The sequence below is a fragment of the Erpetoichthys calabaricus genome, chromosome 15, assembly GCF_900747795.2.
Source record: "Erpetoichthys calabaricus chromosome 15, fErpCal1.3, whole genome shotgun sequence".
Taxonomy (NCBI): domain Eukaryota; kingdom Metazoa; phylum Chordata; class Cladistia; order Polypteriformes; family Polypteridae; genus Erpetoichthys; species Erpetoichthys calabaricus.
Window position 1 is genome coordinate 69,100,152 of NC_041408.2, and position 23,697 is coordinate 69,123,848.

The 23,697-nt window shown below is 39.1% G+C and overlaps 1 protein-coding gene across 1 annotated transcript in view; it reads right to left on the reverse strand.

Moving 5' to 3' along the window:
- Positions 1-23,697, reverse strand: part of fmn2b (formin 2b) — a 293,106-nt gene that overhangs the window by 208,194 nt on the left and 61,215 nt on the right. The gene's annotated exons all lie outside the window — the stretch shown is intronic.

Here is a 23,697-nt window from a genome sequence, read left to right on the forward strand (position 1 = left end):
AATCAGACATCTGATTGTTCTAAAGAGATAACAGAAAATATGAAACCGAACCTGAATCGGTCAGTGCAATGTACACACAAGGGACGTGTGCATGAGGTAAACAGTTTGCATCAAGCTTCTCTATAGAATAGATATAGACAAGTGCAAATACGCGGGTGCTGAATTCAATGGACGTGTTAAATTAATGCAGGAATACCTTCATTCTGCTGCTCAATACCCCTTTATATAAATTAGTGAAAGAGCGCAATTCAAGTGCTTCCATACAGCTTACTCGATCAAAAACAGACATATACGTCCTAATGTGGTCTAAATAGTACTACAATTTCAAATGGTTTCCCAACAGTCTTGATTTAAAAGGCTATACTGGTTTCATTTCTGTAAAATATCTGTTGTCATGTTGTTTTTAGAAATCAGAATCTTTGAGACTTAAAGGGAACAGGGTTCCACAGCAATGCACTGACCTGTCACTATTACAGCTCTTTTAATTACCATACTAAGAAATGTGTTTGTAGGTCATATTCTTGCTAACTACTTCCATGAGGGTCACACTTATTAAACACAACTTTCATCATCAAGTCAGTTTAAAAATTAGCTTCTCATGTGGATAACTGCTTATATGTTTTAAAAAAATACTGAATGTATATAATGACCAGTATGAAAATAAGCCAAATAAACTAACATACTCATACCCACTTGCCCTTTAATACATGCAAATATACACAGAGACACACACAAAACATATATAAATGTTAGTATACTAAACGTCAATATTTAGTAATCCCCAAGAATTCTATAATGCCTTGTGTCGACAGTGTGGATCAGTAGCCAAGTATTTAAACCATAATGTATGAATACCTCAAAAATAATCGAAACTGAGGACACATACAAAAACTCAATCTGTATATTAAGATATATGATCATAAGTGGTAACCAAGTATGCGGTAGTAGTCCTCAAAGCTAAAGTATCAGAAGTGGTCCAAATAACACAGAACACCTGGATCTTGCCGAGAACTCAATACTTCACTAAAACATAATATAAACAGTAATATGGAATACAATATGGAGTGTAATGTAGATTAGAACAAAACAACAGAGCATTTTCCTCTTATCTGACATAGGAAACAACATAAAGCTATGGAGCAGAAAATATATGTATAAGACATTAATACATACACAGTGGCATGTCTGTTACTATAAATAGTTAAGTGGGCAGAAGATAAGCTATTAAATAAATTCCATTTTTAACCAGTTTAAGTAAGATTACGTTTTTCTTTCCATCATTCACAAATGCACAATTCTTACATTGGGTACTTTGTTGATATTCACCATTGCAAAAGGCTTCTAATTCTACAAGATTCTTGGGACATCTTGTATGTACTGCTCTTTTGAGATCTATCCACAGATTTTTCAATGATGTTTAGGTTGGGAATCTATAAGGGCCATGGCAAAACTGTCAGCTTGTGCCTCTTGAGGTATTCCATTGTAGATTTTGAGGTGCGTTTCAGATCATCATTTTGTTGCAGGACCTATCAACTTGTTAACTTCAACTTTTTACAGGTGGTATGATGTTTGCTTCCAGAATTTGCTGGTATTTATTTGAATCCATTCTTCCCTCTACCAATTACATGTTCCCTATGCCACTTGCTACAACACAAGCCCCAACCCTGATCGATCCACCACCATGCTTAATAGTTGGAGACATGTTGTTCTTCTCCTGGAATTCACCACCCTTTTTTCTCCAAACGTATCTTTGCACATTGTTGTTTTATTTTGACTTCATCAGTCCACAGGACTTGTTTCCAGAATGCATCAGGCTTGTTTAGATGTTCATTTGCAAACATCAGGCACAGAATTTTGTGGCTAGGATGCAGGAAAGGTTTTCTTCTGCGGACTTTACCATGAAGGTCACATTTGCTCAGATGTTGCAGCATGGTAGAACAGTGCACCACCATTATAGGGTTTGCCAATTCTTCCTGAAGTTTTTCTGCAGTCAAACTTTATGGGAGGTGGGTTGGGGGTTTCCCTTCTAGCAATCCAATGATCATTTCTTACAGAAAGTTTTCTTGGTCTTCCAGACCTCAACTTGGCAGTTAAAAACCATGGATGTCATTTCTTAATTAACATCATAAACTGAGCAAACAACTACCTGAAAATGCTTTGCTATCAGCCTTCTCCTGCTTTGTGAGCATCAATTATTTTATTTTTCAGAGGAGAGGATGGCTGCTGATTGATAGGACAAGGTTTGAGGAGCCTGAGAATTTATACAACTTTGCATCACCTGGGGTTTCCTAACGATGACTGTGGACAAGCCATAGCCCTGATGAGCTAATGAAGGTCTGAGACCTTATGAAAAGGGACCCCCAAATATCTTGGGGTGCCCCTTTCATTTTTTTCACCGTACAATTGTACAAAACAAAAACAATACACTAATCTTGCATAAAATGCTGAAAACAGATGTGTCCTCTTTAACTTTATGCCTTTTGGTGATCAGTTAAACTTCTCACTTCACTATTCACAGTAACAGACATTTTAAACAAGGGTGCCTAAACCTTTGCATGCCACTGTTAAGTATCACAGAATAGAAGCTTTCTGAATACAAAAGAAGTTTAAAAAAGGTCAGCTAATTAAATGACAAGATTAATTACAGGTAAAAATAACAACCCAATTGTAAAATTTTGTTGGATAGAAAAGCTGCAGTCACAACAAAGGAGGACAGGACTGGAAAACCCGGGGTCTTGAAAACCTGGGGTCTAGCCTGCACAACCCTCCAACTAGAGTACATTTGTCTAACATGTGCTGAAACATCTGCCTATTAATCTGCGAGGTCACCCAGCATTCATTCCGGCTCTCATCAGCCGTTGTATGAGTGTTTATGCAACCTCCTGCTTTCATCTGTCTCTCTTTTCATCCTTGTAGGTCTTCTATGGGTCTCAGCCCAGCTCTCTGCCAATCTAGTAGTGCCCTTTTGCCAACTAGGTCCCAAACTTAGTCATACATGACTTAACATGATCCTAAATTTTAAATCTGAAGGTAACAATCATTATGAATAATTGAGCGACAGCACATTGTACAGAAAAACAGAATGCTCAAAACATGTAAGCATATCGAGTATGTTCAAAATCTAAGAACTTTGTAGTGCGAAACAATGTTTATTCAAGCTCACAGCAAATTCCAAACGTGAAGCTGAAACTGCTGAAATGCTTAATGTTCAAAGAAAGAACCACTATATAGTCTTACTGTTTGTATTTTCCCATCCTTGCATAACTCTCAATAACACACTCTAATAGGACAGATCCTCTGTTTTACTGAGCCACCTTCAGGGAATTGGCTAAACTTGTTTCATCAGGTGCATCTGGAAATAATTTTGTATGACTAGCCGAGATGTCCTCTTGGGGTCAGAACTATGACCACAGCTAGTCAGGCAAAGTACCTAACGGCTATTGCAGATCCTGAATGTATACATTAATCACTTTGCATACAGCGGCGTGGTAAATGTAGGTAGGTATTCCAGAAGTGACCTTCCTTCCCTTATATGTGAAAAGTTAATTTGTTGGAGGCTAAGAATGTATAAAGGCACTGCTTAGGCCCAGATTTAAATGTTAAGAGTATCAATACATGAAGAAAAAAGAAAAAAAAAAAAAAAGACCTGACTTTATTCACTCCCTAATACTCCTTTATTAAATTTAATGTGTCTGAACCACTAAAAGTAACTGTTTATTCACAATCAATTTGGCTGAGACATTAAAGTGTTTTGATCTTTATACTATGTATTGTACACTGTGTATAGTTTCCAACTTAATTAAAAACCAACATCAACACTGGAAATCACAAAACATATTGAAATACTTCAAAGAAATTTTCCACTCTGGATAGATAAACTAGAAGATAAATTAAGACAAAGATAATTAAAAAAATATATACATATATATATAAATGAAGAGAACTCTAACATGCTAATTTCCAAAGGCTTGAAACGTCCCAGCACCAGTAATACTGCCTCTCATCCACAATTTCATATTCTTAGGGTGAGCAGTTGTAAATAAAATAACACTTTGCTTTAAAAAATAAAGGTATTGGGTAGTCAAGGTATTGTAAAGGTCAAGCGTCAAGGTCAAGATCAAGTAAAGGTATTGGGTAGTCAAATCTGTTTACTTTAGCAGGCAGCATGGTAAGCGGGAATATTGTAACAAAAGAACCTGTAGCACATTTAACCTGCATTTAGTCCTTATACACTGTGTGAAGTCATCTAGTGCTACTGCAGGGTCAAAGAGCACCATAATAATAAAAAGTACCAAAAATGTTTGTGTTTTCAAAACAAATCAGCATTTTATGTGGTCTAATTTAGAATGCAATGCTGATAGAATTTGATTTGGTACACTGCTGTGTCAATTTTTTCATAAGATTCTCACAAGATTTACCATAACTATTTTATCTGTTTTTTGTAGGCCTACTTTTTCCTATCTAAATGATCCTACACAGGATCATAATTAGTCTGGGGTTTGGGCTCAAATGCGTTCAGTCTAATACCATTAGCATACCATCTGCAGGGTTCACGCCAGGAAACTCTTAATTATGTTTGCATTGTGTATCAAATCTACAGTATGTTGTGCTGTACGATTGTTTCTCAAAATTTGTTTATACAGTATATGTTACAGATGTACCAAGATCTATTTAAACTTTTCAATAGTTATCATTCAGTTGTTTTGACCAAAATTCCCACACCATTGGCCGAAATGCACCACCAGACCATAAAAGAGTTGCCACAATGCTTCATGAAGCCTCAGACCAGGCATGAGTATACTTCTTGCTAACTCTTGCTCTGAATATTGGGTCTCTGTAGCTGTACACCACCCATTTTAACAGTGACTTCATTGCTCCACAAGATTTTATGCCACTTTTTGTTCTCCATGCTATTTGGCAGTGATGCCCAATCCTAGGCCTGGAGATCACTGTGGCAGCAGGTTTTTGTTCTAACCAGTTTCACAATCATGGGGTTATCTTAACTGTCATTGATCTCTTTGTTTAATTACTTAGTCTTTTTAACTATTCTGTATTTTGAACAAAGTGGTAACGTGAGATTACAGTATATCCATAGGAAATGCACAAATATTCATATTTTCTATAGTTTTAAATTCCTGACTCTTGTCATTTTCCTATGGATTCAATTTTTTTATGTTGTGTTTTCCCCCTTAATTGTATATTATTAATGACAATGAAGTATACCCCATCGCAAAAAAGCTGAAAGGCTGTGACAATGATGTATACACCACAGCAAACACGCTCATGCTGCAGATAATTTAGCGATGACCCACTAGCATAGTCTCTTGTCAACAACATCTTAAATAACCAGTACACCTGTAAGAGGAGAATAATAATGAAAATTCTAAAAACCAAGTTAAAAAAAAAAAACACTAAAAATTGTCCTAGTGTAACAAAAATAAAGGCATTCTTTATTACCAGATAATGTATCTAACCCATGCTTTCTAGAAATAAAATTTCTAAATTTCTCATTAAAGTAAACCTCATATGACTGCTATTTTCCAAATAAAGAAGAAAAAAAAAAAATGACCGGCTAATTAAACAATGAGTCGCTGGTTACAAAAATAGTTGGAATAAATACCTGCAGTTCCATGGGTCCCCCAGGACTTGGACTGGACACCACTGCTTTGTCATCATCTTTGCACAATTGACGTATGCACTTTGGTGTCAGAGGGTAACTACCGATTTTAACCTTCGTGGTGTTAATCCCAAGTGCAACTCAGGCTTGGAATTGTATGTCATAATGGTTAAGCCCAAGTCAGACTCAGCGTGATGTATAATGATCTGCCTTATAGTACTAAGCCCAAATAACTCTCAAGACAGTATTCTGCTGCCATCCTGTAGATAAAATGATAAAATAACATAGTGCTGGCAAAATTCATGAATAGCTTTGTGCGTTTTGCCACTCTAAGGTAACTGATCAATATTTATTAATGGGGCGGAGATTCAAACAAAACAGAATGGCATGTAAATGAGAAGCTGCAAAACCGGTTTTAGTTCAAACTGAAACTGAACCATTAGTTAAGTAATAATGGTGACAATGTAATTTGGTCATCAGACATTGACGCAGATGGTGACAATGAGGCATACGGCACTGTACAACTGAACTGCCATAGTATATCTGGTGAATTTGATCACATGATGGTTCACCATGATGCAAGTAGGTGACAAGACAGATGTTGGTCCCATAACTCTGTTCACAATACACCAACAGTTGCTTGTGTCAGGGAAAACGTGGAAGTGGAAGTCACCAAGCCTTGCATCATAAAAGGCTTATAATAAAACAAATGTAGTGCATCAATTATCCGTAGCAGGCACCAACACTGTATTCTCTCACTCTGATGCAACAGAAAAAAAATAAGTGTCCAAAAAACATGCTTCTACTGTCCTGATTGCAACATCGAGCTATGCGTTCATGATGTTTCAACACAAGAAGTACACGTACTAAATATGCATCAGTACAGCACTGGACACTAGACACAGCTTTCCAATTTTATTTAAATTGACATTTTGGTATTTAAGTGCTTCTGTAAAAAACTTTTTTTCTAGTTGAAAATAATTCAACGCTATTGACTAAATTTCTCCCGGGTTTTCTGGGGGGGGGGGGGAGTTAAGGAGGTAAAATTAATGCTTTCTTGTGTGACTGTGCAAGTAAAATGTCTTATGTATTACTCACAACAGAAAAGAGTCACACAAACAAAGGAAATTCTTGTCTCTTCTTCAGTGGCCTATAAGGCTCAGCGGTTTTGGACAGCAAGGACAGATTTTTCATCTTAAATTGTGATCAGCTCAGAGTGAAGTGCCAGAGAACCATAATACAGATATGAATACCTTGCAATGGCCTGGCTTTCCAGTTTTTCTTCCTACACTATGTGCAGTTAGATAAGATGTGCCTCTCACTAGACCAGCACTAAAATTGGAAGGTTTGTAACATGAATGGCCAGAAAATAAATAGTTGCTCCACCGTCTCCAGCCCACCATTAATTTATACAAAACTAATTAGATAATATCTATAGTTCCCTAAACAGGCTGCTTAAGTCAATTTCCATTTGCCGCAATCCTACTGCACAAGAGCTTTGTCAACATACAGGTTTGTTAATTGTGGTAGGCATGCCCAAAACTTACAAGCTTCTTGACAATAATTTGGAAGCAAACACAAAGACATGCATTATCTGACCATAACATGAATAAGCTTAAAATGTGGAATTTTGCAGAAGCCGTTTCATTTTTCTTTTTTTATGTAAAGACAAGGCTGACAAATTTATGCTTCTTCTTCCAAGTACTGAATAAGTATTTTCACTTGGAAGACTTAATCACGAAGGATTATATACAGTACATTCATAGCATCCCAATAAGAAATGGATAAGAGCCAACATATTTATCTGTCCATCCATTTTCTAGCCCATTTATCCAGTATGACATATATAAGTAATGTGACAAACACCTAGATTACTTGAATGTGAGGGAAAATATATATTATATATAAAAATAAATAACTAATTTGGGTAGATGTGAAGCAGGTGGACGATACTGTATACCAGGCAAACTGATAAATAAAACTTTTTGCTGTTTGACAATAATGTTTTCTTGAAAATGGGACATTTATGATGTTGCTCATTTGAAATCCCTCTGAATTACTTTTCTATATTAATCTTTAACATTACTTCAATACTGTGTCTATATTCAACCCCATAAACCAACATCTTGCTGCCCTCTAGTGGATAAGAAACTTTTTTCCCCTGAACATGGAACTGGTGTACAGTACAATAAATTCCATCCATTACATACTAATTCAAAACTACATATACTGTTGTGATACTCATTTTCCAAGCTACAGAAGAAAAGTGAGAATAGAAACACAAAGCAAAAAGAACACATTTTGGATACCTCAGTGTGTAACTACATACTGTACAGCAAACAGAGTGGAAAAATAAGGCTATTCATCAATATTTGAAAGCAGAAACATCACCCTTCCGATCTTGTGAGAAATCACATTTATCCTCGAGGCAACATAAAACAGGACATCAACAAATAAGCAAACAAGAACCAAATGCAGCATTTGTGGACAGATTGTACCTCCAGGTTTACTACTCCAGCATGTATCTAAGTGAATTACCATATTTTAGATATGCAAATTATACAGGGGCACCACTGAATTCCTCAAGGAGTGTTTCAGTTGACCCCAAAACCCAATCCACATAGTAATGGCATTGTCATACCTAAGCCGCACAGATTTCAATCAGAGTGAATTTAGTGGAAGTAAAGGCAGACATAGTATAGGAGGATATATTTTAATTTTCTTATATGTTCTTAAAAATCAGTACTCTGCTGGTGTTAGCAAAGAACCAACACGAGAAGGTAGGCCAGGTTTCTCGCCTTTTTCCTCCCAAAAGACATTAATTAGTTGCAATTAGTTTAGAATACAACTGCAAGTATACTGGGCAGAGAAAGAAAATGTGAGTACATCTCACTAGATTTAGCGTCATTGAATTGGTTACCTGTGTCCTTTAGAATCAATTTTAAAATACTACCACTACTATATGAAGCTTTATATAATCTTGCTTCTTACTATATTTTGGAATTCCTGTCCCCCTACTTTCCAAGTCATTACCTTAGATCTTCTAATAGTGGTCTGCTTATTATTCTAATAACTAAGCATAAAAGAAATAGTGAGGCAGCCTTTTACTGTGCTACACCAAAAATCTAGAATATTTTCCCGAGACTCCCACAGTATTAGCGAGGTGTCATTTTTAAAACTCCTAAAAACCCACTTTTTTAATTTAGCTTTTTCATAGCAACATTTTAGTTTGACTCCTAATAGACTACATGTGTATAGAATTGTCACATTCTTCATGTACTTGCCATAATCATTAATGTCTACCATTCTCTGCATTTTGTGCACCACCAGCTGAACAAAAGCAGCCACGGGTGATGCTTGAATGAAGGCAGGTGCCCTGGCTGTCCACGTATCCTCTGGGACAACACCTGGAAACAACAAGGAGTGACTTAAGGACATTTACAGTATGTCGTCAGGTAGAACACCCAGTGAGGAATGGGTGGTCTTTTGGCCTTCAAATCCCTGTAGATTTTGTTTTTTCCTTCAACTTAACTGAAATTTTGTTTTTTCTGTCCTCATCATCGGGTGCATCTTTAGAGACTTACCATACAATATTACATACAAGGACCTATTATTACTACTAATTTTATATTTATGTTATGTAAGTTCATATTGATTTTTTGTTCTTTATTCACTATTATACTTACATAATTTTATTTGCTTATCATTTCTTGCAACTATATCTTTGACATCTTGTAAAGCACTTTAAGCTATATCCTGTGTAAGGAAATGAGCTATAGAAATAAATGTGGTTGTTTATTTTTCTTTCTGTTTTCAGATAAAACTATTCTTTTCACATGTCACCCACCTTTTTACAATTCATTACCATAACTTAACCATGACTTTTTTTTTTTTTTTTTTTTTTTTTTTTTAAATTAGGCCTTCTCACTTTTCCTTTTTCATCTCAAAGACATACAAGTTAGATTAATGGGTCACTGTAAACAGGCCCTGTTTGAGGTATTTCAGGGAGCACACGAGTTTGCTCTAAGATGGACTGATGCTCCATCAGGGTTAGATTCCACCTTGTACCCAAGGCAAACCTAGAATATTTAGCAGCCTTCTGCAACCATAAACCAAATAAGCTAGAAAAAAATAAATAAATATGGCTGGACAAATGAGGTCTTCCTTTAACTGCTGCTTTTAGCAGTGCTGTAGAAAATTAAGGTAAGGACAACTGTAAAGTCATGGGGTGTCCAATGCATCCCGATAAGAATGAACAGATGATACATCTTTAGACATCATTAACATTAAAGAAACGATCACTGCCACCACCAGTGTAATGAAACAAATTCTTGAAATGCGTTTGTGCACTGCAATCTTAAATTAACCTTAGTTTAGGTTTTTTTAAAGAGTAAAATGGGCTTACTTTTATTATAAGAGTGAGTCAGAACTCAATTTAGTTTACCGTAACATACATTATACTGCACAGTATCCTCATGGCCTACAATAGCTAATGGCTTTGGTACAAACAATTTCTTAATTAACATCCAGTTTTTAGCAATAAACATAATTTTCTCTTACTGTACCAGGCCAAAAATTACTTCTAATGTAAATTTGACTTTTCGGAGAAGTTTAGTGGTTCAGGTATAGAATTGTATCTCATAATTCTTCAGTGGTTTGTCTCACATCTTTGTAAATGTAGTATTTTAAAAATAACTGCTTTATAATGAACATGCACATATGAAAAAGTAAGAAATTGAGTTTATGGCAAACTTGTCATTTGTCCTGCATTTCTGTTTTTATGTAGAAAAAAAAAAAACAAAAAAAAAAAAACAATCTGAACCAGCTAGTGAACAAGTTTAAAAAAATAAAATAAAATAAAAAGTAGAAGCAAAATACAATTGTAAAGTCTACATAGACCCCAAGTACCTACAATTACAACTGAAATGAGGTATTTATGAATTTCAGAGACAAACAAACTATTGAGAGTCTGTGAAACTGAAAATAAAAGAGCAGCAGGCAACCATTCAATAAATGGCCAAGTTCCTTTAACAACAAGAAATGGCTTCTAACTAAGAATGTGGTCTGAATAAAAACTTACTAGAAAAGCCCACATAGAACTGTTCCAAAAACCAAAATACAAATCAAATAATAAAAACATACTAAAGTTTTAAGTTGTTTGAAAAAAAAAAAAAAAAAAATCTGCTCTGTACTCCTTATGGAAGCAGCTGATCTCAACTTGCCAAACTTTGCTGAATCACGGCCAGTGTCTAGCCACTAATGTCAGATTGTCTAAAACAGGCCAACATTTACATGCGCGGCACGAGTACAAAGAGCAAGAGGAGAGCAGACGCTAATCGCCCCATGTGCTGAACAGATTGAGGATGTGGGTACCGTCAAAGCTCTTAGTGCTATTAAGTGTAAGCAAATTGGTCAGACAAGGGTCACTTATGCATCACACGTGTGAAGTCCTTTGAATAAGAAATTCTCCAGAATCCCTCCCAGCTATCTGAACATTCGTTTCTTTCCCCTCAAAGCTGTGGTTGCCATTTCTCTCCTAGTTAACTCCGAGAACAACCTTCTTAATTGCATTCTTTTAATCACAACCCAAGGACTATATTAAACAATACTAAAACTGTGGGCCAAATATAATTATTCAGTTCAACAACAAAGAAGAAGAAACCCAAGTTTTTTATATCATGGACAACATTCTAACTCATGTTATTTATCTGCCAGGTGCCAGTTAAAAACTAAATACTAAAACTACAATATATATATTTTTTATTAAAAAAAGCAATTGAATGCTTGGAGGGAGGAAATAAGGGGTTACATAAACTTAATGTACTAGTTGTCTTCTGGTATTTAATGCAAGTATGCGGACAGGTTTATCTCAGTGTTTCAATATCCCTCCCCCTAATTTGCTGCATTTGTAAAGCTGCATTTATTATGTGCTACTTTGTAACGTATTCTTACTTTTGTAAAGTACCTTTTTATAAGACTTCCAGTAATGTGTGTTAAATAGAATTAAGATTGTTAGTTGATTGTTTGGTAGTATTATGGTACTGTGGCTAGTATCAACGGCTTACAGCTTCAGACTCCTAGGTTCAATTCCAGATCTGTGCCTGTAGTTATAAAGCACATCAGAATTACTCCTAGGAACTGTACACAAAAGTCGGCCTAGAATAACAATTTGTCCAACCCCACAGTACGACATAAGTAGTTATGAAGCATCCTACACTTATTGCCAGCTAGGAGTAGGAGTTAACATTGAGGTCACAATTTAATGGCACCCCAAGCCAGAAAAAAAAAAAAGGCATAATGTTAAGACTTCACAAAAAAAGATTATAACAACATCATCATCACCATTTAAAGGAGTAGGAGAAGAAAAATGTATGATATTATGCTATATTGTAATTGTTGCCCTTTTGTTCACATTCATTTCACATATAAAAATGATGTCACGATTTTACAGCATCCCAAGCCACAAAATGGCGTTCATAATAGCGGATTGCAGTTTTATTGTAAATCATGACGACAGTTTGTTGTTTACTGGTGCTAACACACACATAAGAATAAGATTCAAAGAAAGGAAGCTGAGCAATGGCTTTTGTGTAGGTATCTCCAAGATGACATCTGGGGGAGCATGGTTACGTTCACATAAACTGTTTATGCCACTCTCATGGAGTACTCCAGAGCCATGCTTTGAACGGGGTCACTTCTCAATAACATCAAGAATAATAGTTTCCATCCATGACCATCTGTGTGTTGATACTGTAATACTGCTTGCGATTCACATACAAGTGCTCATCCAAACTCGGGACAATGGTCTTTATGTGCATGCCATCAATCTCACCGAAAGCTCCAGGAAAACTAGTGTTTTCCGTGAATGCAGCCTGCTTTACCATTACCTTCGTAATTACCTCTTGCGTTATAAGGGTATTCAAAGTATGGTGCAAAATTTGAGCAGTGGTAGGTTGTGACATACCCAAGTCATTGCTATTGCAAAGCTGCTTTTTTCTTGACATTTCGTCTGGCAGCACAGGACTTCTTCACCTTGACGAAGTGCCCACGTGACATAAGAGATGTTATAAATATTAGTTATCTCTGACAAATCAATATTTCTTTTCTCAGAATATGTGCAATAATCTCTGCCTAAGCATCATCTTTTATTAGCTCCTAACGAATTAGGACAGCTTCACCAAAGGTCTGGTGAAGTCGGGAGTAGTTTCCTAAATTAGGAAAACTGATAAATGCTATTACTTTTACTCCTAAGGAAAGGACCAAATTTGTACCACTCACATTTTTTTCGTGGTGGAGGGGTTTGCGTGTCCCAGTGATCCTAGGAGCTCTGTTGTCCGAGGCTTTATGCCCCTGGTAGGGCCACCCAAGGCAAACTGGTCCTAGGTGAGGGATGAGACAAAGTGCGGTTCATCAAAACCTCCATGATGAATACAAAATTTGGACAGCGTTTTCCCTCACCCGGACGCGGGTCACCAGGGCCCCCCTCTGGAGCCAGGCCTGGAGGTGGGGCTCGATGGCAACCGCCTGGTGGCCGGGCTTGCACCCATGGGGCTCGGCCGGGCACAGCCCGAAGAGGCAACGTGGGTCCCCCTTCCCATGGGCTCACCACCTATGGGAGGGGCCAAGGAGATCAGGTGCAGTGTGAGTTGGGTAGTGGCCGAAGGCGGGGACCTTGGCGGTTCGATCCTCGGCTACAGAAGCTGGCTCTTGGGACGTGGAATGTCACCTCTCTGAAGGGGAAGGAGCCTGAGCTAGTGCGCGAGGTCGAGAGGTTCCGGCTAGATATAGTCGGGCTCACCTCGATGCACAGCTTGGACTCTGGAACCAATCTCCTTGAGAGGGGCTGGACTCTGTACCACTCTGGAGTTGCCCCCGGTGAGAGGCGCAGAGCGGGTGTGGGCATACTTATTGCCCCCCGACTTGGAGCCTGTACATTGGGGTTTACCCCGGTGGACGAGAGGGTAGCCTCCCTCCGCCTTCGGGTGGGGGGACGGGTCCTAACTGTTGTATGTGCGTATGCACCGAACAGCAGTTCGGAGTACCCACCCTTTTTGGAGTCCCTGGAGGGGGTGCTAGAGGGCACACCTTCTGGGGACTCCCTCGTACTGCTGGGAGACTTCAATGCTCACGTGGGCAATGACAGTGAGACCTGGAAGGGCGTGATTGGGAGGAATGGCCCCCCCGATCTGAACCCGAGTGGTGTTTTGTTATTGGACTTCTGTGCTCGTCACGGATTGTCCATAACGAACACCATGTTCAAGCATAGGGGTGTTCATATGTGCACTTGGCACCAGGACACCCTAGGCCTCAGTTCGATGATCGACTTTGTGGTTGTCTCGTCGGACTTGCGGCCACATGTCTTGGACACTCGGGTGAAGAGTGGGGCGGAGCCGTCAACTGATCACCACCTGGTGGTGAGTTGGCTCCGATGGTGGGGGAGGATGCCGGTCAGGCCTGGTAGGCCCAAACGTGTTGTGAGGGTCTGCTGGGAACGTGTGGCAGAGCCCCCTGTCAGAAGTAGCTTCAACTCCCGAGGGAGGTGGGGGACATTGAGTCCGAATGGGCCATGTTCCGTGCCTCTATTGTTGAGGCGGCTGACCAGAGATGTGGCCGTAAGATAGTCGGTGCTTGTCGTGGCGGCAATCCCCGAACCCGTTGGTGGACACCAGCGGTGAAGGATGCCGTCAAGCTGAAGAAGGAGTCCTACCGGTCCCTTTTGTCCTGTGGGACTCTGGAGGCAGCTGATAGGTACCGGCAGGCCAAGCGGAATGTGGCTTCGGTGGTTGCTGAGGCAAAAACTCGGGCATGGGAGGAGTTTGGGGAGGCCATGGAGAACGACTTTCAGATGGCTTCGAGGAGATTCTGGTCCACCGTCCGGCATCTCAGGAGTGGGAAGCAGTGCAGTGTCAACACTGTACATGGTGGGGATGGTGCGCTGCTGACCTCGACTCGGGACGTTGTGGGTCGGTGGGGGGAGTACTTCGAAGACCTCCTCAATCCCACTAACATGCCTTCCAATGAGGAAGCAGAGCCTGGGGACTCGGAGGTTGTCTCCCCCATCTCTGGGACTGAGGTCACCAAGGTGGTCAAAAAACTCCTTGGTGGCAGGGCCCCGGGGGTGGATGAGATATGCCCGGAGTTCCTCAAGGCTCTGGATGTTGTAGGGCTGTCTTGGTTGACACGTCTCTGCAACATCGCATGGACATCAGTGACAGAGCCTCTGGATTGGCAGACTGGTGTGGTGGTCCTCCTCTTTAAGAAGGGGGACCGGAGGGTCTGTTCCAACTACAGAGGGATCACACTCCTCAGCCTCCCTGGAAAAGTCTATTCGGGGGTTCTGGAGAGGAGGGTCCGTCGGATAGTCGAACCTCGGATTCAGGAGGAACAGTGTGGTTTTCGTCCTGGTCGCGGAACAGTGGACCAGCTCTATACCCTTAGCAGGGTCCTGGAGGGTGCATGGGAGTTCGCCCAACCAGTCTACATGTGTTTTGTGGACTTGGAAAAGGCATTCGACCGTGTCCCTCGGGGAATCCTGTGGGGGGTGCTCCGAGAGTATGGGGTACCGGACCCCCTGATAAGAGCTGTTCGGTCCCTGTATGATCGGTGTCAGAGCTTGGTCCGCATTGCCGGCAGTAAGTCGAATCCGTTTCCAGTGAGAGTTGGACTCCGCCAGGGCTGCCCTTTGTCACCGATTCTGTTCATAACTTTTATGGACAGAATTTCTAGGCGCAGCCAGGGTGTTGAGGGGGTCCGGCTTGGTGGACTCAGGATTGGGTCACTGCTTTTTGCAGATGATGTTGTCCTGTTTGCTTCATTAGGCCGTGATCTTCAGCTCTCTCTGGATCGGTTCGCAGTTGAGTGTGAAGTGGCTGGGATGGGAATCAGCACCTCCAAATCCGAGACCATGGTCCTCAGCCGGAAAAGGGTGGAGTGCCCTCTCAGGGTTGGTAGCGAGATCCTGCCCCAAGTGGAGGAGTTCAAGTATCTCGGGGTCTTGTTCACGAGTGAGGGAAGAATGGAGCGTGAGATCGACAGGCGGATCGGTGCGGCGTCCACAGTGATGCGGGCTCTGCATCGGTCTGTCGTGGTGAAAAAGCCATAAGGCAAAGCTTTCAATTTACCAGTCAATCTATGTTCCTACCCTCACCTATGGTCATGAGCTATGGGTAGTGACCGAAAGAACGAGATCGCGAATACAAGCGGCTGAAATGAGTTTTCTCCGCAGGGTGTCTGGGCTCTCCCTTAAAGATAGGGTGAGAAGCTCAATCATCCGGGAGGGGCTCAGAGTAGAGCCGCTGCTCCTCCGCATCGAGAGGAGTCAGATGAGGTGGCTCGGGCATCTGATCATGATGCCTCCTGGATGCCTCCCTGGTGAGGTGTTCCGGGCACGTCCAACCGGGAGGAGGACCCAGGGAAGACCCAGGACACACTGGAGGGACTGTGTCTCCCGGCTGGCCTGGGAACGCCTTGGGATTCCCCCGGAAGAGCTAGAAGAAGTGGCCGGGGAGAGGGAAGTCTGGGCATCTCTGCTCATGCTGCTGCCCCCGCAACCCGACCTCGGATAAGCGGAAGAGGATGGATGGATGGATGGATGGATGGATGGATGGACATTTTTGAGCTGGTTAGGATAATTTTCCTTCTCTGAAAAGTCTGATAAAAGAGGCACTTGTTACAATCTATGCGGGGTTTACATGCAATCTTCAGGTCTGCACTGATTTTTAACCGTGTCCCTGTATTTACTCCAAAATTTTGAAGACTTGCAGGTTAATGTGACAAAACTGGTCTTCAATCAATAACTATGGACAGGTCTATTTCAATGGGCCTTGTGATTGGACTAGCATTCTGTTCGTGGCCTAAATTTTGAATAAGTGGGTTCATAAAATTATTCAAACTAGTGAAGAATTAATTGTTCTATTTAACAGTTTCAATCTGATCTTAAAGAAAAATGTTTGAGGCAGAGGTTTATAAACACACACGCATGTCAAAATTCTGTTTTCCCTTCTAAACACTCATCTTGCAATATCTAAAAATAGATTAGGAGTAGGCGTGGATGTAGCCAGTGTCTTCATGGTGGTAAATTAGATTTATTTTTTTATTGCTGGTAATATTTCATATTATATATATATATATATATATATATATATATATATATATATATATATATATATATATATATATATATATGAGAGAGAGAGAGAGAGAGAGAGAGAGAGAGAGAGAGAGAGAGAGAGAGAGAGAGAGAGAGAGAGAGAGAGAGATTCTACTGTACAGCTTAAGTGAAAAAGCCTAGAAATTTCAGTAGACTATGACCAAATCTGTCACTGGTGATAAAGTCTGGCATCACCTCCCAGTTGTGCTTCCATGAAAGCATTATGAAAAAAGAAAGGGGTAAATGGAAAGTTGCGATATTGTATTTTTCCCATTTAACATTTGTCTCTTCAGCTTCAAAAATACCGATGCAATCTAGTTCCTCAGTGGTGAATTGTTTAATAGTTACTTCTGGAAAAATCAGCACACATCATAAACACAAAACCAAAGCCTCATGGGAGTCACTTTTGGAACTGAAGACGGGTCTCTTGACCATCGAATGAGAGGGAGAGATAATGTGTTCAATTCAAACAGCTTGTATTTTACATGTTTGAGCACAGGACTGGATAACCAAAATGTACTGTATATTATGAAAAACACGAGTTATGTGATCCCCTCCCATTTGCCACTGTACAGCATTGCTCACTATTGGCTTCTATGATGTTATATATTTTTTACACACATTAATTGTATTCTTTGTCACAACTGCAAAGCACATAGGGTACAATACAAATGTAGTCTTTGGGTGGAGTATTCCATTAAGAGTAAATGTTTCTTTTTATTTATTTATTCATTTAATGCAAGGGATCTCATGCTCAATCTTGGGGACCCCATTTGGGTACACATTTTTTATTTTCTCATATACATAGTTTAGAGAAAGCATAGGAATTGCGAAAAAATGTGACCTCGAGATTTTGATGAATCTTTACATTTTAGACCTTCCCGAGTCCGAAAATACCATTTTTGAAATTACGTCTGTCTGTGTGTAAACACGATAACTCAAAAATGCTTTGACATGGTCAATGAGATTTTGTACACCTTCATATCAAAAAATAAGGAAAGTAGTATTTTAAATGAATACTTTTGCAAATTTTCAAGTAAACTATGGTTATAATTACAAATAGATGATTCTAATTTTGTGTAGACATTTATAATGATAGAAAGCAAACGGATATGAAATTTGATAAAAATCACTCAACCAGCAGTAGTATTTTATTTAAACAGCCATCCGAATATGTTGCATCATGGAACTATAAATGTGTACACGATATTAAAAACTGTATTCAGTCCAACACATTCTTTCAATAACTATTATTAATTGATATATCATCAGTTTAATAATAAAGTGTAAACATTGAACATGCCATGTAAATATAAGGATGTGATGGGAACAATAAGCTGCTACATTCCCGTTGTGTTCCTGGTAATGCATTTAATTTTATATACAGTATATATTTTAATTTCCACCATCATCATCATAATTAAATGTAGCTAAATACAGTTTTACCAATTGCAATTTGTTGCAACAAATATTATATAATACTAATAATTTTTCTATGTTTTTAGGTGACTATAAACTCTTTTTACTTTGCATGTAATCTAGGTAATGCATATGTGATCCACCTCTGTTTTTAACCTCCCTAACTGTGAAAATATAATTTTAATATAAAGTTTAATTATAAACAGAGACAAACGATTGTGTGTCGATATTATTAATTAGTTATGATGAGAAACAAACAGATATGATATTTGAGAAATATCATGCAACTGGAACCGGATCTGATGACCTTTTCCTCTATCTCTGTATACGAGAAAGTTGAGGGGAGCACACTCCTGATTTTTTTCCAACTAAATTCTTTCAAATAGAACTCCTAGCCTAATGAAGCAAGCTGTTATTGCCCAGATTCTCAGGGTCCAATACTAAAATAACAAATTTGGTCATTTTGTTTTTTTTTTTTTAGAATGTACCAAGCACTTTTGATTGTGTTACTTAAGGGTGGTTTACATTTTATTTCCCTTGTTGTTTCTCTTCCTGGTTTTTAAAATATTCATTTAGCTTTTCCAGGTGTTTTGGTTATTTAAAACTATTATTTAATAATTAAGCATGTTAGTGCATCTGATGCTAAAGTACTACTGTACTTGCAGCCTTTCAGCACTCAGTTCCTGGACATACATCCTGCCATTTTGAGGACACATTGACCCAATCATCCATCCATCACACTTTGGCCTTTGTCAAAGTTGCTCAGATCCATATGGTTTTCCATTTCTCCCAGCTTCCAATTCAAGAACTGGCTGTTTACTTGCTGCCTAATATGTTCCACCCATCGAAAGGGGCCACTGAAATGAGATAAAGTTATTCACTTCATCTGACCGTGGTTGTAATGTTGTGGTCAATTGGCGTACATTGCAATGCAACCCTGTATCGTTTGGATAAAAACCAAGCCCTCCACAATCATACATCTATTTAATTTACCAAAGCCACTTAATCCTATATAGAGTGGGTACAAATGCTAAACAGGGAAGCAAAATCACCACAAAACACATACACAATGTCACACCCAGTTTTGAATCGTCATCTTCTCTACCATACGCTTCTGTGGAATGAGTAATTAAAAAAAAAAATAAAATAAAACTAGGCAAACAAAAAAACTATCTATACAGCTTGCTTTAGTGAAAAGCATGATTCTGCCAACAATAGCTATCTTGACAATCATGGTTTGCAGGCAGCAAAAAGTTTAGTTAAGATTCCCAGCAGCACCATGCACATGAGCCAACTACTACCATAAATGTACGCATGTTTCTTATTTTCTGCCTACAACATATTTTATATAACTTGTATCAAGGGTGACCCATACAATGATTATATGCATCATTTTCTTTTAAACTGCTAAATATACTGTATTTTACATTTTAGTAATCCTGAAAAACAAAATGTCCACAAAATTGGGTGGGTTGATGAAAGTTTAACATCTGCTACCCATGCTTGCCAAAATATACAGAATGACTGCACTGGAACAAAGTTTCTAGAATTGTCTGTAATACTCATTTGTTAAACATTTTTATATATTAAGGAGTTTAAAAGTAACAACACCTCTAAAACAGCCAAAAAAATCCACAGTAAATGCAGTACACATATAATTTAGCAGCAGAGGGCAGCAAAGAGACACGCTGAGTCACACTAATCTAAACTACAACCTTTGCTGCCACAGAAAAAGTCAAAGAATGGTTTGCTTTTATATTGATTAGAGTTACAATGACTTTATGAACATCACTTCCAGCATGTGTGTCAACCATTTATATATCTAGGCCTTGGAATAATTCATTGTAACAAAATGCAAATCACTTCTAAAAATTTAGGCGACTTTACATCCTTTGAGGCATTCATTTTACATATTAAAACAGATTCCAACACAATTATAGTGCTTGTCCACAGACCACCAGAGCCATATTCATTGTTCATGACTGAATTTAGCAAGCTTTTATCTGACTTGGCTATAAATTATGATCACATAGTATTGATGGGGGATTTTAATGTACACATTGATGTGGAAACTGACACTTTTAGCAAATGTTTTATTTGTTAAATTCAGTAGGATTTTGTCAGATTGTCAAAGATCCAACTCATACTTATAACCACACATTAGATTTAATTATAACTTACAAAGTTGAAATTCAAAATTTAAATATTACTCAATTAAATGAAGTTATTTCTGATCACTACTTATTTACATTTGATTTAGTCCTGCCCTTGCCAACGCACTCACAGATTAAACCAAAGACAGTGCAACATCTAGGTTGTAATTCTGCTACAAAATTTATAGATACTTTGAGCAAGACGAGGGTAATTGTGGAAAACCATTTAGATCAGTTAACATCAAATGTAAACGTGGAAAACAATTTAGATCAGCTAACATCATATTATAATGTGACCTTGAGAGATGCTCTGGACGCAGAGGTGCCCCTTAAAACAAAAGTGATCAAAGCACATAGAAACTCTCCCTGGTTTAATGAAAAACTCAAGCTCTTAAATTAGAGTGTCAGAAACTGGAGCGCAGATGGAGAACAACAAAGCTTCATGTCTTTCAAATTGCATGGACAGAGAGTGTTAAAAAATATTTAAAAAACTCTCTTTAAAGCTCGCTCAGAATACTATTCTGCAATAATAGATAGCAATAATAAAAATTGTCAGGTACTGTTTAGAACAGTGGCTAAATTAACAAATGGGAATTCAGATCTACAGTGCAAAATACCAACAGATATTAGCAGTACAGACTTTATGAATTTTTTCAATAAGAAAATTAAAATATATAAGATTCCAGATCTCAGCATCACAGTACAAACCACATACTAGCTTGGCAGACCCTGTCTCACATTGCATTCAGCACGTTAGTAATTTTAATCCTGTAACTGAGCAGGAAGTCTTAACTTTAATTTCTAAAATGAAACCCACTACTTGTTCCCCAGATCCAGTGCCAACAAAACTAGTAAAAAGTGCAATGGATGTTCTTGCAGCGCCCATTCTAAACATTATCAGTAGTTCATTATTGCATGGCACAGTACCTGATGCACTAAAAGTGTCAGTCATTAAACCATTACTTAAAAAGTCAGACCTAGACCCACACATACTAAATAATTATAGGCCTATTTCAAATGTACCGTTTCTCTCTAAAATACTAGAAAAAGTTGTCACCAATCAGCTTCAGTCACACCTTATGCATTACAATTTATTTGAGAAATTCCAGTATGGTTTCCACACTGGTCATAGTACAGAAATGGCACTAACACGGGTTGTAAACGACATTCTGATATCCTCTGATGAAGGAAACTCCACTGTAAGTATGTTGTTAGACTCGAGCGCAGCATTTGACACCATCGACCATTCTATTTTACTGCACAGGCTAGAAAATTATGTTGGCCTTACAGGCACTGTGCTCGCTTGGTTTAGTTCTTATTTATCATATCGATTCCAATATGTACAGAAATGTGCTGACAGTACTCCATCATTATACACAGAAGTTCAATATGGTGTCCTGCTGGGCTCTGTACTGGGACCTTTACCGTTTTCAGTTTACATGCTTCCACTTGGAAGTATCATTAGGAAACATAATGTTAATTTTCACTCGTATGCAGATGACACCCAGTTATACCTTTCATTTAGATCGAATGAAGTTTCTCCGATGTGGTCTTTAAATTAGTTGTGATAGTGAATTAAAGGAGTGGATGGATGAGAACTACTTGTCTTTAAACACCGATAAAACAGAGATGTTAAATGTTGGAGGGAATGACGCTGATCACAACACTATTTTGTCATCATTTAACTCAGTTGGAATCACGATTAATTTTACTGAATCAGCCCGCAATCTAGGAGTTATCTGACTCTAGCATGTCATTTAAAGCGCACATTACAAAGCTGTACAAATCATGTTTCTTCCATCTTAAAAATGTTGGGAAATTAAGGCGTTTTCTAAATAAACAGGATTCTGAGAAATTCATGCATTTATTTCTAGGTTTAGGTTTAGGTTTATTTGTCATATATAGGTTAACACAGGTTCAACATACAATGAAATGTGTATGATGAGAAAAACAAGTCACTCAGCCTAGATCTAATAAAGCTAAAAAATAATTTAAAAAAAAATTACAAGTTAAAAATAGACAAGCCATATAAAATAAAATGTTTACATTTTAAAAGAAGTTATAGAGCAGTATGAGTTGAATGAGCAGCAAGTACAAATGACAGTATTGCAAAGATAATGTTTTATGAGTACAGATGCATATTCCATAAAGTGCAGATGCATGTTCCAGTCAGTATTCAGAGTGTGTGCAGGTACAGTTTGTGTGTGAGTATTGCAATGTAGATGTAATGCAATGTAGGTGTAATGTAAGTGTATGTAAGTGTTCAGGTGTTGCTGTTGAGGAGTCGAATGGCCTGGTGGTAAAAACTGTTCTTAAGTCTTGTAGTCCGAGCAGCCAGACTCCTGTATCGTCTGCCAGACGGTAACAAGGAGAACAGCTGGTGTGCCGGATGGCTGTGGTCCTTTATGATGCGGTTTGTCTTATGCAAGCACCGATGGAGGTAAATGTCTTCAATGGCAGGGAGACTCTTGCCCGTGATGTGCTCTGCTGTCTTCACCACTTTCTGTAGTGATTTCTGGCTGCTGGCAGAGCAGCTCCCATACCAGACGGTAATGCAGCCCATCAGCAGACTCTCGACCACACTCCTGTAAAAGGTTGAGGTGATGTTGGCATTCATGCCAAACTTCCTAAGCCTCCTCAGGAAGTAGAGCCGCTGGCGAGCTTTCTTAACCACAGTGTCTATGTGAAGGGTCCACGAGAGATCCTCGGTGATGTTTACTCCGAGGAACTTGAAGCTGTTAACCCTTTCAACTTCTACGCAGGTGATGTAGATGGCATGGTGTTCTCTGCCTTGCTGTTTCCGATAGTCCACAATCATCTCCTTGGTTTTGCTGACATTAAGAGACAAGTTGTTATCCAGGCACCAATTACTCAATGCCAGCACCTCCTCTCTGTATGCCGCCTCATCGTTGTCAGTGATAAGGCCTATGATGGTTGTGTCGTCTGCAAACTTGATGATGGTGTTTGTGCTGTGTTTTGCAACACAGTCATGGGTGAACAAGGAATACAAGAGGGGGCTAAGCACACAGTCCTGCGGCGCTCCTGTGTATAAAATGAGTGATGAGGATGTGTGTTTGCCGACTCTCACCACCTGGGGCCTGTTTGTGAGGAAAGAGAAAATCCATCTGCAGATGGTCGTTCCCAACCCAAGGTCGTCAAGCTTCAAGACGAGTTTTGAGGGGATGATTGTGTTGAATGCCGAGCTGTAATCTATGAACAGCATTCTTACATATGTATTTCCTCTTTCCAGGTGGGTGAGGGCAGTGTTTGTTGTTAGCGCAATGGCATCCTCTGTAGATCTTTTTGCTCTGTAAGCAAATTGGAGAGCATCCAGCGTGTCGGGGAGGGAGGAGCAGATG